At 44.6% G+C, this 17431-nt stretch overlaps 1 protein-coding gene across 1 annotated transcript in view; it reads left to right on the top strand.

Moving 5' to 3' along the window:
* CCR6 (C-C motif chemokine receptor 6) overlaps nucleotides 1–17431 on the top strand; it is a 293164-nt gene that overhangs the window by 261723 nt on the left and 14010 nt on the right. Inside the window, exon 4 of the mRNA XM_069769454.1 lies at nucleotides 2673–2706. The gene's annotated coding sequence lies outside the window, so the exon portion shown is untranslated. The remainder of the gene's footprint in view (nucleotides 1–2672; nucleotides 2707–17431) is intronic.

The following is a 17431-nucleotide window of genomic DNA, read 5'->3' as shown; positions in this document are numbered from 1 at the left end:
CCTAATTTTTTTTAATTAACTTTATAACATTGTCCCAGGATGGGACATCACTATATTACATCAGATCGCTGAACTGACACTTTGACACTTTGCACAGCACTGTGACAGATCAGCGATCTGACAGGGAGCGAAGGAGGCTTGCTGGCGCCCGTTCTCAGCAGGCGCTCGCAAGCCACCTCACTGCAGGACCCGGAAGAACCCCACGGCCATTTTGGGGCCGGGAGTCTCCATGGAGACCATGAGAATAATGCAATCACATTGCGTTATTCTGATGGAAGCACGTAGGGAACCCCCTTTCCTGCACGATGCCCCTCTATGTCCCTGTCACTACTGACAGCGGCATCAGAGGGGTTAAATGCCCACGATCGGTGCTAGCACTGATCGTGAGCATTGCTTCGGGGTGTCAGCTGTCACATACAGCTGACACCTGCATGTGATCGCCGCGATGCTCACCGTGAGACCGCAGCGATCGTGGTGCCGTACTAGTACTGCTGCTGGCACAAATGCAGTTCCCGCAGCGCAGTACTAATACGGAGCATGTCGCAAAGGGGTTAAACTAGAGAATGCAAAGAACAGGGTAACTTAAGGCAACAGTGTATACAAGTATCTGTTCCACTTAACGTTAGTCTGATGTTGATCACTTCTCCACAGATGAAAGCTGAAAGTCAGCTGATGCTGGTGTTGCGGTCTTTAGGCCCAACAGATCTGCTCCAACTCTTCTGACGGCTGCGGGCGGTCACCAGTCTGACCCGCTGAGCCCCTAGGCTATCACTCTGCTCTCCACAGCTAGGAGCCTCCCACAAGTAATCTCCAACATGCTCTGCAGTCCGAAGTCCCATGCCCCGATCTCCCACTTGACGTGCTTTGTCTGTCACTGCCGGTGGATTTGGCAGGGAATTTTTGCCCCTTCCCTTGCAAAGCTCCCTTTTTCCTCCCTTGCTTATCAAGCCCCCTGCAGGTCATGGGTCCTTTCCATCCTCCATTTCCTTCCCCCCTGCAACATTGGACGCGGCCCCGGCAGTTCTGGAAACGATGCCTTGTTGGTACCCACAGCCCGGACTTTGGCCTTACATATGCTCCCATTCGCTTCCAAACTCCTGGAGCAGCACGTCCACACTGAACTTTCCTCCCACCTCTCATATAACTTGCTCTTTGACAATCTACAATCTGGTTTCTGCCCCATCACTCAACTGAGACAGCCCTGACCAAAATTACTAATGACCTACTTACAGCCAAAGCTAAAGGACAATACTCTGTACTCTGTACTCTTCCATCTAGACCTGTCCTCTGCTTTCGACAGAGTTGTCCACTGCCTCCTACTACCGATCCTCTCCCCCTTTGGCATCAAAGACCTCTCCCTATCCTGGATCTCCTCATACCTTTCCAACTGCAAATTCAGCGTCTCCCACTCCCATACTACCTTCTCATCCCACACTCTCTCTGTTGGGAGTCCCCCAAGGCTCTGTTCTATGACCCCTAGTCTTCTCAATCTATACACTTGACCTGGGACAACACATAAAGTCCCATGGATTCCAGTACCATCTAGATGCTGATGACACTCAGATCTACCTCTCTGGCCCAGATGTCACCTCTCTGCTGTCCAGAATCCTGGAGTGACTATCAGCCATATCCTCCTTCTTCTCCTCTCGCTTCCTCAAACTCAATGCGGACAAATCTGAACTCATCATCTTTCCTCCATCTCATAGATCTTCCTCACCTGACCTATCTATCACAATTAACGACATCACGCTTTCCCCCGTACCAGAAGTCCGCTGCCTTGGAGTAACCCTTGACTCTGCCTTGTCCTTCAAACCGCACTTCCAAGCTCTTTTCACCTCCTGTCGCCTTCAGCTCAAAAATATCTCCAGAATACGTCCTTTCCTCAACCGTCAATCTACTTTAAATGCTTGTGCATGCCTTCATCATCTCCCACCTCAACTACTGCAACATCCTTTTTTGTGGCCTGCCTGCTAACACCCTTGCACCCCTCCAGTCCATCCTTAACTCTGCTGCCTGACTAATTCATCTCTCTCCTCACTACTCCTCCACTTCCCCCCTCTACAAATCTCTTCACTGGCTCCAATTCCGTCAGCGTATCCAGTTCAAATTACTAATACTGACTCACAAAGCTATCCATAACCTGTCTCCTCCATATACTGTATCTCTGAAATAATTTCCCGATATATTCCCTCACATAATCTCCGGTCCTCCCAAGACCTCCTTCTCAACCTCCACACTTATTTGCTCCTCACCCAACCACCTCCAAGGCAAGATTGCACTGTGCAGGCGTGTACTATGGAGGACAGAGAATGAACTTCAATCCAATATTGCAGCCAGCATGCAGCCAGCGGGTAAGGAAAGGGTGAATCAAAAACCCCAAAACCCCGCCTCCGTGGCTGAAGATTGTTCCCTCTAAATTCAGGTGACAGTGTCCCTTTAAGGAAGGGAGGTAAATAAATGGCTGTTGAGGAATGTGTTAGAGCACACTTGCATCGTATTGACGAAAGCATTATGTTAATTGTATAGTATTGTACTAACTGTTGCGAAATTTATGAATCAAATATGGTTGATAGGATTTAGCACACAATTTAAAAAGAGATTTATCAAAATTTTCTAATAGAAAAACTGTTTCCCATAGCCACCAATTGAAGTGTATCTTTTCTTTTTTTCAGATCCAAAAGAAACTGAAGAGGAGCTCTGATTCAGGTTGGTATAAATTACAAGGACATTTAATTATTAGTATAGATAAAAGCAGAGAGATGTGCTTCCTTTATAAATCTGCATACCTAGAGATGATCAAACTGTTTTAAATTCGAACTTCCCAGGTTCAGCAAATTTTCCCAAAAATAAAATTTTCTGGTGTAATTCCTGGCAAATCTTATATAGTTTCAAAGATCTGAAGCTCATTACACAGAAGTGGTACTAGAATCAAGCTAACTACATAGAAGCAGTAAAACAACCAAGTGTACTACACAGATATGGTACCAAAACCAAGTGAAGGCTATGTTCACAGCTTTTTTTTCTGCAACCAACACCTGCTCTTTTTGCAGTAAAAATACCCATTTTCAGCATTTTGGGGTGCTTTTTCCACAGTACAAGCTTAATACAGTTAATTTTATTCACCAAAACACTTAGAAAATGCTATAAAAAAGCTGTTCCTTTTTGCTGTATTTTTACACTTTCTCATTGTTTTCTATGGGTGAAAAAGCGCTGCAAAATGCTGTAAGAATTTACATGATGCAGATTTAAAAAATGCTGCAGTACTCAAATTCAGTCAGTAAAAAAACAAGCATGTGCATAAGATTTCTGAAATCTCATAGACTTTGCTAATAATGTAAAAGAAATAAAAAGGCGCTGCAAAAACACTGCATGTGAGCATAGCCTTAGGGTATATGCACATGACATCTTTTACAGGTCAAAGCCGTCTGAAAAAGTGCAGCAAAAAAGAAAACATATTGTACAGCAATGTAAAAATGACATAAACATGAAGCAAAGGTGGTGGTCACACATAAATATAGGACACTAAATACTAAATGTACCTCTGAATATCTTTTCTGCTTTGTTTTTTTTTTCAAACTAGCTGAAGAGCCTGACATTGCCCGGGCATAGTTACAAACTGTGGTTCACCCGCTGCCATGCTCCAGCTATGGTATTGCAGTCTCCAATATTTTCTAGTGTGTGTATATACAGCTCTGGCAAAAATTAAGAGACCATTGCACAGTTTTATAAAAGTCAGCTTCTCTACATGTCTGACAGCCATTCCATTCCAGTGTCAGTTGGATTCCAGAGTACACCTCATTCTACTTAATGTGCTTCTGAATAGGTGATCACCTGAACCAAATCTTATTTAATGAAGGAAATTATAAAAAAAATACTGCTGTGGTGTTCACAATCCTCTTGCAATAGGACAATCTGGATGACAAAACAAGTGCAAGTAATATCCCAAAAGAAATAGGAATGAAAATATAACTTTTAACCATGCCAAAGGAGTTGAAAAGTCTTGAGTGAGTAAAAGAATGGCTCAATTCTGGCTTTACTAGCAGAGGGACACAATGAGCGTCATGTTGCCTCCATCCTTAAAATTTCTAAGACGGCAGTCCATTACAACAAGGTCAAGCAGCAGACATTGGGGACAACAAAGCTACAGACCGACAGAGGGCGAAAATGACTCTTCACTGATCGGGATGACCGTCATCTTTTTTGAATGTCATTCAGCAACTGCAGGATGATGTCAAGTGACCTACAAAAGAAATGGCAAATGGCAGCTGAGGTGAAGTGCATGGCAAGAACAGTTCGTAACAGGCTCCTAGAGGCAGGACTCAAGTCATGCAAAGCTAGAAAAAGCCTTTCATCAATGAGAAGCAAAAGACAGCCAGGATGAAGTTTTCCAAAGACTATAAGGATTGGACTATAGAGGACTGGAGTAAGGTAATCTTCTCTGATGAGTCTAATTTACAACTTTGCCCATCAACTGTTGTCTAGTGGTTAGACGGAGACCTGGAGAGGCATGCAAGCCACATTGTCTTGTACCCACTGTGAAAGTTGGTGGAGGGTTGGTGATGATCTGGGGATGCTTCAGCAAGGCTGGAATTGGGCAGGTTATTCTTTGCGAAGGACGTATGAATCAAGCCGCATACAAGGTTATCCTGGAAAAACACTTGATTCCTTCTGCTCAGGCAATGTTCCTCAACTCTGAGGACTGTTTTTTTCCAGTAGGAAAATTCGATCAATCAAGGTGTGGATGAAGGACCATCACATCAAATCCCTGTCATGCCCAGCCCAATCTCCAGACCTGAACCCCATTGAAAACCTCTGGAATGTAATCAAGAGGAGGATGGATAGTCACAAGCCATCAAACAAAGAAGAACTGCTTAAATTTTTGTACCAGGAGTGGCATAAGGTCACCCAAAAGCAGTGTGAAAGACAGGTGGAAAGCATGCCAAGACGCAAGAAAGTTGTCATTAAACATCATGGTTATACCACAAAATATTGATTTCTGAACTCTTCGTGAGTTAAAACATTAATATTGTTCCTAAATGATTATGAACTTGTTTTTTTGCATTATTTGAGGTCTGCAAGCAATGCATTTTTTTGTTATTTTGACCATTTCTCATTTTCAGAAAATAAATACAAAATGTAATGCTTGGAACTTCGGAGACATGTTGTCAGTAGTTTATAGAGCAAAAGAACAATTTACATTTTACTCAAAAATATACATATAAAGAGAAAATTCAGACAAACTGAAAATTTTGAAGTGGTCTCAATTTTTGCCAGAGCTGTATATACACAGGTCCCCTCTGTATCACACACACGCGCTGCCGTGTTCCAGGCCTGGCACTGCAGTGTATGATCAGGGTGCCAGTGACACTGTTCTCCTCCATGAGCTGCAGACTTCTTCCCTCCCGCTCTTTCTGACTGGACATAGTCCTGTGGCTGTTACCGGCACTGTGTGCCCAATTGCCCTGGTATTAGCCGCTGGAGTGTCCCCCCGAGCTGACAATAGGACTGCTATGCCGCCTCCATATTCTCCCTCAGGCATGGTGCCCCTGCTTCTTGCAGCTCTCCCCTGTATTACATGCAGTGTGTGCTGTCTCTCACCCCCTCTCCCCCCTCTCTCTATGAGATGCAGTCCCTCCACTCCTCCCCTTCTTCTGCTCATGATGTGTCTCCGGATCCTGAGGTCGTGGAGTGGACCTGACCCTCCCTCACTGCATAGCCCCCCCCCCCCCCCCGAGGGATCTCGGGGCTCCCTGTACTCTCCGCTCCTCTACCGGGGGAGACTCAAAGACCCCAGAGCCAGTGGGACAGTCCCCTGAAGAGGGAGAAGACCCATCACCAGGGACAGACAACCCGACATCATCAGAGTCTCCCCAGACTAAGACAGCAGAGAAGATCCTGGCATCGGCAACACTGATAACGGAGAGCATGGAGCCGCTGAGAGGCAGAAATTCTGCCGGTCTATTGACATTGATCACCCGACTGGAGGCTCCCTGATTCCAGACACCACCGACCCCACCGGAGACAACCCGACCAGCAACTCCCCTAAAAGTGACAGAGATCCCAGCACAGACTCGGCACAGCACTCTGCCCGAGACCCCCTGAGGAGAGACAGAGGCAGAGACCCCCCGCCGGCTCAGACAGAGACCCACCCGGCCAGCGGATGGAAGAGATGTTGGGGAATGCAGTGATCATCAGGATCGGCATCCCGAACCTGCAGCAAATGGGGCTTTGGGTGTGGAATGAGTGTGGCTATGTGGAGTGGGTGGGGCTATGTGGAGTGGGAGTGGCCTGATACATACACACACATACATACACTCAGCTTTATATATATACAGTGTAGATAAATCGTAAAATATATGATTGGAATATGATGTAATATGACAACAGACATCAGACATTATACCGTCGTATGTTATTCTGTATATAACATCGGATGTGTGCACATAGGTAATATACATTTTATACCACATACAGTATACAGGGGGAGAATACATGACTGATGCATAGAGAGGAGTGAATTAATTCACAGGACCCTGGAAAGGGGGCCAGGCCTATTTCATTTTTTTTTTTTAAATTCTGTGGAAGCATGGTTGAAATGCAACTATGTTCATTTTCAAAGATCTTTTACTATTACTTTTGTCAGATTCAAATTATTTCTGTGACCATTGTGGGTTTATCTGTCATTAAACGTGGTGTACCAACAATTTTTACCACGTGTGTGTGTATATATATATATATATATATATATATATATATATATATATATATATATATATAGCCTAAAATACAAAGTAAAGTGTCATCTTTCACTTTAGCCCTTTTACAGATCATATAATCTTTAACTTATTTAACTGTTCACAATAACAGCATTTTTGATCAGGGGTGCCCAAACTTTTACATGCCACTGTATTATTGTGGTAGTATATTCTGCTATACAGTGGGGCAAAAAAGTATTTAGTCAGTCAGCAATAGTGCAAGTTCCACCACTTAAAAAGATGAGAGGGGTCTGTAATTTACATCATAGGTAGACCTCAACTATGGGAGACAAACTGAGAAAAAAAAATCCAGAAAATCACATTGTCTGTTTTTTTAACATTTTATTTGCATATTATGGTGGAAAATAAGTATTTGGTCAGAACCAAAATTTCATCTCAATACTTTGTAATATATCCTTTGTTGGCAATGACAGAGGTCAAACGTTTTCTGTAAGTCTTCACAAGGTTGCCACACACTGTTGTTGGTATGTTGGCCCATTCCTCCATGCAGATCTCCTCTAGAGCAGTGATGTTTTTGGCTTTTCGCTTGGCAACACGGACTTTCAACTCCCTCCAAAGGTTTTCTATAGGGTTGAGATCTGGAGACTGGCTAGGCCACTCCAGTACCTTGAAATGCTTCTTACGAAGCCACTCCTTCGTTGCCCTGGCGGTGTGCTTTGGATCATTGTCATGTTGAAAGACCCAGCCACGTTTCATCTTCAATGCCCTTGCTGATGGAAGGAGGTTTGCACTCAAAATCTCACGATACATGGCCCCATTCATTCTTTCATGTACCCGGATCAGTCGTCCTGGCCCCTTTGCAGAGAAACAGCCCCAAAGCATGATGTTTCCACCACCATGCTTTACAGTAGGTATGGTGTTTGATGGATGCAACTCAGTATTCCTTTTCCTCCAAACACGACAAGTTGTGTTTCTACCAAACAGTTCCAGTTTGGTTTCATCAGACCATAGGACATTCTCCCAAAACTCCTCTGGATCATCCAAATGCTCTCTAGCAAACTTCAGACGGGCCCGGACATGTACTGGCTTAAGCAGTGGGACACGTCTGGCACTGCAGGATCTGAGTCCATGGTGGCGTAGTGTGTTACTTATGGTAGGCCTTGTTACATTGGTCCAAGCTCTCTGCAGTTCATTCACTAGGTCCCCCCGCGTGGTTCTGGGATTTTTGCTCACCGTTCTTGTGATCATTCTGACCCCACGGGGTGGGATTTTGCGTGGAGCCCCAGATCGAGGGAGATTATCAGTGGTCTTGTATGTCTTCCATTTTCTAATTATTGCTCCCACTGTTGATTTCTTCACTCCAAGCTGGTTGGCTATTGCAGAATCAGTCTTCCCAGCCTGGTGCAGGGCTACAATTTTGTTTCTGGTGTCCTTTGACAGTTCTTTGGTCTTCACCATAGTGGAGCTTGGAGTCAGACTGTTTGAGGGTGTGCACAGGTGTCTTTTTATACTGATAACAAGTTTAAACAGGTGCCATTACTACAGGTAATGAGTGGAGGAAAGAGGAGACTCTTAAAGAAGAAGTTACAGGTCTGTGAGAGCCAGAAATCTTGATTGTTTGTTTCTGACCAAATACTTATTTTCCACCATAATATGCAAAAAAAATTATAAAAAAACAGACAATGTGATTTTCTGGATTTTTTTTTCCCAGTTTGTCTCCCATAGTTGAGGTCTACCTATGATGTAAATTACAGACGCCTCTCATCTTTTTAAGTGGTGGAACTTGCACTATTGCTGACTGACTAAATACTTTTTTGCCCCACTGTATATAATCTGAAAGTGCCTAAGCTATTGTTATAACAGAGGGTGCAACCACGACCAGGCCTGTGGTGTCAGTGGGCCCGCTGACGCCTGCCTAGTCTGCAGCTGTGATATAGTGACCTCTGACCTATCAGAGGCAGCAGCCCATGTCGGCATGCCTGTTGCGTACTTTGTATGATATCACTGCCATGAGCCGCTTGCCCCCCCTACGCCGGTTATAGAGCAGAAAGAAAGGAGAAAGGAAAAGTGAGAGGAATTGTTTATTTTTTTTGTATTTAAATGTGTTTGAGGAAACCGCCTGGATAAGGACACTATTACATACAGGACCCAGGACCAGGACAGAGATATTATTATAGAACGGGGACATTATTACAGGATGGGATTCATTATTAAATACAGGGCACAGGATGGGGAACATTATTACAGGACAGGGGATACTATTAGATACAGGGCCAAGGCCAGGACATTATTACAGGATGTGAACATTATTACATACAAGACCCATGATGGGGACATTATTAGAGGATGGGGAATACTATTACATACAGGGTCCAGGACAGGGACATTATTACAAGACGGGGGATATTATTACAAACAGGGCCCAGGACGGGGGCATTCTTACAGGATGGGAAACATTATTGCATACAGGGTCCAGGATGGGAACATTATTACAGGATGGGGGATATTATTAAAAACAGGACCCTGAACAGGAGTATTATCAGATACAGGGTCAAAGACGGGAACATTATTACATATAGGGACCAAGACTGGGACATTCTTAAATACAGGGCCTAGGATGGGGGCATTGTTACACCACGGGACGTTATTACATTCAGGGCCTAGGACGGGGACATTATTACAGGATGGAGAATACTATTACATACAGGGTCCAGGACAGGGACATTATTACAAAATGGGGATATTATTCCAAACAGGGCCCAGGATGGGGGCATTCTTACAGGATGGGAAACATTATTGCATACAGGGCCCAGGATGCGAACATTATTACAGGATGGGGGATAGTATTACAAACAGGACCCAGAACAGGGGTATTATCAGATACAGGGTCAAAGACGGGAACATTATTACATATAGGGACCAAGACTGGGACATTCCTAAATACAGGGCCTAGGATGGGGGCATTGTTACATGACAGGACATTATGACATTCAGGGCCTCGAACGGGGACATTATTACAGGATGGGGACATTATTACAAACATTGCTCAGGATGAGGACATTAGTACTAGACAGGAGATATTATTACATGCAAGACCCAGGTGGGAGACATTATTACAGGACAGGGGCTTTCTTACATATACGGCTCAAGATGGGGATATTGTTACAAACAGGGCTCTGGATGGAGGCATTCATACAGGATGGGAAATGTTATTACATACAAGGCCCAGGATAGGAATATTATTACAGGAAAGGGGATATTATTGCAAACAGGCCCAGGACAGGGGCATGATCACATACTGGGCCAAAGACGGGAACATTATTACATATAGGGCCCAGGATGGGGACATTATTACATGACCGGGACATAATTACAGGACTGGGATATTATTACATACAAGACCCATGATGGGGACATTATTACAGGATAAGGACATTGTTAAATAAAATGCACAGGATGGGGATATTATTATATTATGGAAGACATTATTACATACAAACAGGGCTCAGAACAGGGTTATTATCAGATACAGGGTCAAAGACGGGAACAATATTTCATATAGGGCCCAGGACGGGGACATTCTTAAATACAGGGCCTAGGATGGGGACATTATTACAGGACAGGGGTATTATTACATTCAGGGCACAAGACAGGAACATTATTACAGGATGGGGACTTTATTGCAAATATCGCTCAGGATGGAGACATTATTACAAGACAGGGGATATTATTACATGCAAGGTCCAGGACGGGGATATTATTACTGGACAGGGACTTTCTTAAATGTAGGTCTCAGGATAGAGATATTGTTACAAGGTAGGAACATTATTAGATACATGGCACAATACAGGGACAATATTAAAAGATGGGGACATCTATCTATATAATTGTCTAAGGGTCACTTCCATCTGTTTGTCTGTCTGTCACGGAAATCCCGCGTCGCTGACTAGACCAATCAGCGACGGGCACAGTCCGGCCGCGAATTTGCCCCTTCCTACTCTCCGTCAGTGCCCCCTCCATACTCCCCTCCAGTCAGGGCTCACACAGGGTTAATGGCTGCATTACACCGTGTTATGCTGCGGTGTAACGCAGTCCTTTAACGCTGCTATTAACCCTGTGTGACCAACTTTTTACTATTGATGCTGCATACGCAGCATCAATAGTTTAAAGATCTAATGTTAAAAATAATAATAATAAAAAAAATCATTATATTCTCACCTTCCGGCGCCTTTCCCGCTCCTCCCGATGCTCCGGTCTGAAGAATGCATTGTGGTCTCACAAGATCCGTCATCATCTCGTGAGACAACAATGCATTTTTGGGGCTGGAGCGTCATGAGGAGCATTGCTAAATGCCTGGCCTGGATCCAAGGGCCGCCAGAAGGTGAGTATATAACTATTTTTTATTTACATTTTTTTTAACAGGGATATGGTGCCCACATTGCTATATACTACTTGGGCTGTGTTAGATACTATGTGGGCTGTGTTATATACTGCATGGGCTGTGTTATATACTACGTCTCTGTGCTATATACTATGTAGGCTGTGCTATATACTATGTGGGCTGTGCTATATACTACATGGCTGTGCAATATATTACATGGCTGGGCAATATATTATGTGGCTGTGTTATATACTGCATGAGCTGTGCTATATACTATGCGGGCTGTGCTATATACTACGTGGCTGTGTTATATACTGAGTGAACTGTGCTATATACTATGTGAGCTGTGCTATATACTTCATGGCTGTGCAATATATGTGGCTGTGCTATATACTACGTGGCTGTGTTATATACTATGTGGGCTCTGCTATATACTACGTAGCTGTGCAATATATGTGGCTGGGCAATATACTACGTGGCTGTGCTATATACTATGAGGTTGTGTTATATACTATGTGGGCTGTGTTACATACTATGTGGACTGTGTTATATACTATGTGGACTGTGCTATATACTATGTGGCTGTGTTATATACTACATGAGCTGTGCTATCTACTACGTGGGCTGTGATATATACTACGTGGCTGTGTTATATACTACGTGGGCTGTGCTATATACTATGTAGCTGTGCAATATACGTGGCTGGGCAATATACTACGTGGCTGTGCTATATACTACAAGGCTGTGTTATATACTACGTGGGCTGTGTTATCTACTATGTGGGCTGTGTTATACACTGCGTGGGCTGTGCAATATACTACGTGGTCTGTGCTATATACTATGGGGGCTGTGCTATATACTATGTGGGCTGTGCTATATATTACGTGGCTATGTTATATACTACGTGGGTATGGCATGGCAGAGGTTCCCTGATGTTTTGGGGTTGCTTTGCTGCCTCTGGCACTGGACTGCTTGACCATGTGCATGGCATTACGAAGTCTGAAGACTACCAACAAATGTTTCAGCATAATGCAGGGCCCAGTGTGAGAAAGCAGGGTCTCCCTCAGAGGTCATGGGTCTTCCAGCAGGACAATGACCCAAAACACACTTCAAAAAGCACTAGAACATCGTTTGAGAGAAAGCACTGGAGTCTTCTAAGGTGGCCAGCAATGAGTCCAGACCTGAATCCCATAGAACACCTGTGGAGAGATCTAAAATTGGCAGTTTGGAGAAGGCACCCTTCAAATATCAGGGACCTGGAGCAGTTTGCCAAAAAAGAATGGTCTAAAATTCCAGCAGAGCATTGTAAGAAACTCATTGATGGTTACTGGAAGTGGTTGGTTGCAGTTATTTTGGCTGAAGTTTGTGCAACCAAGTATTAGGCAGAGGGTGCCAATACTTTTGTCTGGCCCATTTTTGGAGTTTTGTGTGAAAATATCAATGTTTTGCTTTTTGCTTCATTCTCTTTTGTGCTTTTTCATTTAAGACAAATTAAATGAAGATAATAATACCAAATAATTTGTGTTTGCAATCATTTTCAGGAATAAAATGAGTATTATTTGACAGAATTGCAGGGGTGTCAATATATTTGGCCATGACTGTATAAGGCCCAGGACAGGGACATTCCTACATACAAGGCCTAGGATGGGGACCTTCCTACATACAGTGCCTAGGATGAGGACATTATTTCAGGACAGAGACATTCTTAAATAAAGGGCCTAGGATGGGGACATTACTACAGGATGTGGACATTATTACAAACAAGGCACAGAATAGGGACATTATTACAGGACAAGGGACAATATTAAACACAAGGCCCATGATGTGAACATTATCACGTAAAAGGCCCAGGACTGGTAAAATAATATTTAAGGGCACAGGACAGGTACATTTTTACATACAATGCCCCATTATTATAGGCCAGGGCTCATGATGGGGATGTCTCTGCAGTTCACCCAGAGTGATCATGCGCCTCTTGGCTACTTCTCTGATCAGTCTTCTCCTTGTTTGAGATGAAAGTTTAGAGGGACGGCTGGGTCTTGGTAGATTTGCAGTGGTATAATACTCCTTCCATTTCAATATGATCACTTGCACAGTGCTCCTTGGGATGTTTAAAGTTTTGGAAATCATTTTGTATCCAAATCCAGCTTTAAACTTCTCCACAACAGTATCACGGACCTGCCTGATGTGTTCCTTGGTCTTCATGATGCTCTCTGTGCTTGAAACAGAACCCTGAGACTATCACAGAGCAGGTGCATTTATACAGAGACATGCTTACACATAGGTGGATTATATTTATCATCATTAGGCATTTAGGACAACATTGGATCATTCAGAGATCCACAATGAACTTCTGGAGTGAGTTTGCTGCACTGAAAGTAAAGTAATATTGCACGCCCCACTTTTAAGTTTTTGAATTTCCACAAAAATTTTAAATAACCAATAAACTTCGTTCAACTTTACAATTGTGGTCCACTTGTTGTTGATTCTTCACCAAAAAGTTACATTTGGTATCTTTATATTTGAAGAACATTCTGACACTGGTAATAGGTTGAAAAATTCCGGGGAGCCGAATACTTTTGCGGGGCACTGTATATATATATATATATATATATATATATATATATATACAGTGCCCCGCAAAAGTATTCGGCTCCCCGGAATTATATACATATATATGTATATATATATACATATGTATATATGTATATATATATATATATATATATATATATATATATATATATATATATGGAGCGCCCCCAGACACAGGGCCACAGTTCTCTCGGTACCTGTCCTTTCTGCTCGGTTCTGGGGCTGTCACAGTGGCTGGACCCGGTCGTGACCCTGCTAAGGGGCGTCCAATGAAAATGGTAGTACAGTCTGTCAGTAGTTCGTGACGCCACCTGTGGTGTTCGGTCAGGGTGACCGACGCTGCTGTGGGGTCCACTGGGGTGATGGAATAGCAGCCGGATGGTATACCTTCCCACAGGTGAAGTAAATTCCCAGGGATTCCCAGTAGGGTGGATGGAGATGGTGTGAGGTGCAGGCAATAACGAGGACACAGGGTTGCAGTCTCTTTACCTTTTACTGAAGGCTTCAGTACACTCAGTCCAGAGCACGTTCAACCGGGCTATCAGAGACCGGCCGGTCCGATGGGCACATCCAGAGTTTCCCTCGCAGATGGAAATCGTTGCCTACCAATAGCACCTGTGTGTTGTAGTCCTACCCTGCTGAGCATTCGGAATAGTCCTCACAACTGCTGTTCTCCTTCGTTCGTTCTCTACAGCTTTCTCTCTCTCTCGTTCTTTGGTTCCAGATGTTGCTAGTTTCTAACGTCCCCCAGATATAGTATGGCTAGGACGCCACCCGTTTGACGGGAAGGCTTGGAGGTCTTCCGGGACCCTAGAGATGTCCCTCTCCCAATGTTGCCCCCTATGTCTTCGTAGGTGTAAAAGGTAGACAGCCAACCTATAATCAACTGTCCAGCGGAATTTGAAGTAAGGCCTGAAGTCAGTTACTCCTACGGTGATCTGGCCACCGACTACGCGCCTCAGTAAGATGTTGCCTTCCTCTCTCGGCACGACTCTTACTGGCTCTCCTTTGTGCTGATCTCGTTTACACTGTTCCACAATATTCTTCCCCTCTTGTCTCTTTCTTAGTATACCGCCGCAAGGTGTGCAGGCGCGGTTCCATTCCATTCTGTTCTGTTCGCTAGGCGCCTGCCAGGTTCCCACGCCTGACAGGGACCCCCCTGTGCCTTCTCCCTGCAACACCCCCTGCCACGGGATGTTGCCTGGTTCCAACCCAGTCAGCTTCTAACTAACTTCCTCCCCAGCCCCTAGTTTTACCAGTGTGGGGAGTGGCCCAATAAATGAAGCCTTTTCCTCCCACTAGTGGCCAGAGAGTGAAGTGTAATGTGTTCTGGTGATACCTGGTCAGGAGAGCTCCTTAGTGCCATCGGACGTACCGCTACTCGTCTTGGGGCCATACTGCAACGACCAGGTCTCTGGGGCGCTGCATATATATATATATATATATATATATATATATATATACAGTTGTATATATATATATATATATATATATATACACACACAGTTATATATATACATGCAGTTGTATATACACTGCGTGCAGACTTATTAGGCAAGTTGTATTTTAGAGGATTATTTTTATTATTGACAACAACTATGTTCTCAATCAACCCAAAAGACTTATAAACATCAAAACTTAATATTTTTGGAAGTTGGAGCGAGTTTTTTTTTTTAGATTTGGCTATCTTAGGAGGATATCTGTTTGTGCATATTCCCATCTCACTTGTTTATTTTCACAAGGTAAACCAATATAACTGCACAAAATGTAGAAATAAACATTTCTGACATGCAAAAACAAACCCCCCCAAAATTAGTGACCAATATAGCCACCTTTCTTTATGATGACACTCCGCAGCCTTCCATCCATAGATTCTGTCAGTTGCTTGATCTGTTTACGACCAACATTGAGTGCAGCATCCACCACAGACCTTTACTGGCCAGCCACGCTGTGGAGTAGCTGGAGGCATGTGATGAAGCATTGTCCTGCATGAAAATCATGTTTTTCTTGAACGATACCGACTTCTTCCTGTACCACTGCTTGAAGAAGTCTTCCAGAAACTGGCAGGTCTGGGAGTTGAGCTTCACTCCATCCTAAACCCAAAAAGGTCCCGCAAGTTCATCTTTGATGATCCCAGCCCATACCAGTACCCCACCTCCACCTTGCTGGTGTCTGAGTCGGAGTGCAGCTCTCTGCCCTTTACTGATCCAGCCTCTGGTCCATCCATCAGGCCCATCAAGAGTCACTCCCATTTCATCAGTCCATAAAACCTTTGAAAAGTCAGTCTTAAGATATTTCTTGGCCCAGTCTTGACATTTTATCTTATGTTTCTTCTTGAAAGGTTGTCATTTTTCAGCCTTCCTGACCTTGGCCATGTCCCTGAGTATTGCACACCTTGTGCTTTTTGTTACTACAGTAACGTTGCAGCTCTGAAATATGGCAAAACTGGTGGCAAATGGCATCTTGGCAGCTTCACGCTTGATTTTCCTCAATTCATGGGCAGTTATTTTGCGCCTTTTTTGCCCAACACACTTCTTGCGAACCTGCTGGCTATTTGCCATGAAACGCTTTATTGTTTGGTGATCACGCTTCAAAAGTTTGGAAATATAAAGACTGCTGTATCCCTCTGCAAGACATCTCACAATTTTGGAATTTTCAGAGCCCGTCAAATCTCTCTTCTGACCCTTTTTCCAAAGGAAAGGAAGTTGCCTAATAATTAAGCACACCTTATATAGAGTTTTGATGTCATTAGACAACACTCCTCCTCATTACAGAGATGCACATCACCTGATTTACTTAATTGGTAGTTGGCTCTCAAGCCTGAACAGCTTGGAGTAGGACTACATCATGTGATCAAAATACAACTTGCCTAATAATTCTGCACACAGTGTATACTGTATCTATAATATAACGCTGGGAGCGTCACTCTGTCCGAAGCCTTTATAGACTGCGCAGGCGCAAGCGCCGGCGCAGTCTGGGCCTCACAGAGTGACGCTCCCGGGAGATCGCGGTGTGCGTTCACACTGAACGCACACCGCGATCTCCAACAGAGAAGCAGGGACCGCCAGGAGGGTGAGTATCGCCTATATTCACCTGTCCTGCGTTCCATCGCTGAGCGCCGCCATCTTCCCGGTCTTCGGCCTGTAACCTTCAGTTCAGAGGGCGCGATGACGCGCTTAATGCGCGCCGACGCCGCCCTCTGACTGAACAGTCACGGCCAGGAGACCGGGAAGATGGCGGCGCCCAGCGCTGGAACGCAGGACAGGTGAATATAGTAAGTGCTGGGGGGCCTGAGCTGGCGGCGATACCGGCACCTGACCCCCACAGCGTGCTGGTGTCCCCGCCTGCTCAGGCCCCCTAGCACTCGGCGCCGAGCGGGTCAGAGGCAGTATGGGGACGCAGGATGGAGCAGCACATAAGGATGGGGACGCAGGATGGAGCAGCACATGAGGATGGGGACGCAGGATGGAGCAGCACATAAGGATGGGGACGCAGGATGGAGCAGCACATAAGGATGGGGACGCAGGATGGAGCAGCACATGAAAGGATGGGGACGCAGGATGGAGCAGCACATAAGGATGGGGACGCAGGATGGAGCAGCACATAAGGATGGGGACGCAGGATGCAGCAGCACATAAGCATGGGGACGCAGGATGGACAGCACATAAGGATGGGGACGCAGGATGGAGCAGCACATAAGGATGGGGACGCAGGATGGAGCAGCACATAAGGATGGGGA

Source organism: Ranitomeya imitator, chromosome 5 (assembly GCF_032444005.1).
Source record: "Ranitomeya imitator isolate aRanImi1 chromosome 5, aRanImi1.pri, whole genome shotgun sequence".
Lineage (NCBI taxonomy): Eukaryota > Metazoa > Chordata > Amphibia > Anura > Dendrobatidae > Ranitomeya > Ranitomeya imitator.
Note: the sequence above shows the minus strand (reverse complement) of the source record. Positions and strands in the feature narration are given on the sequence as shown.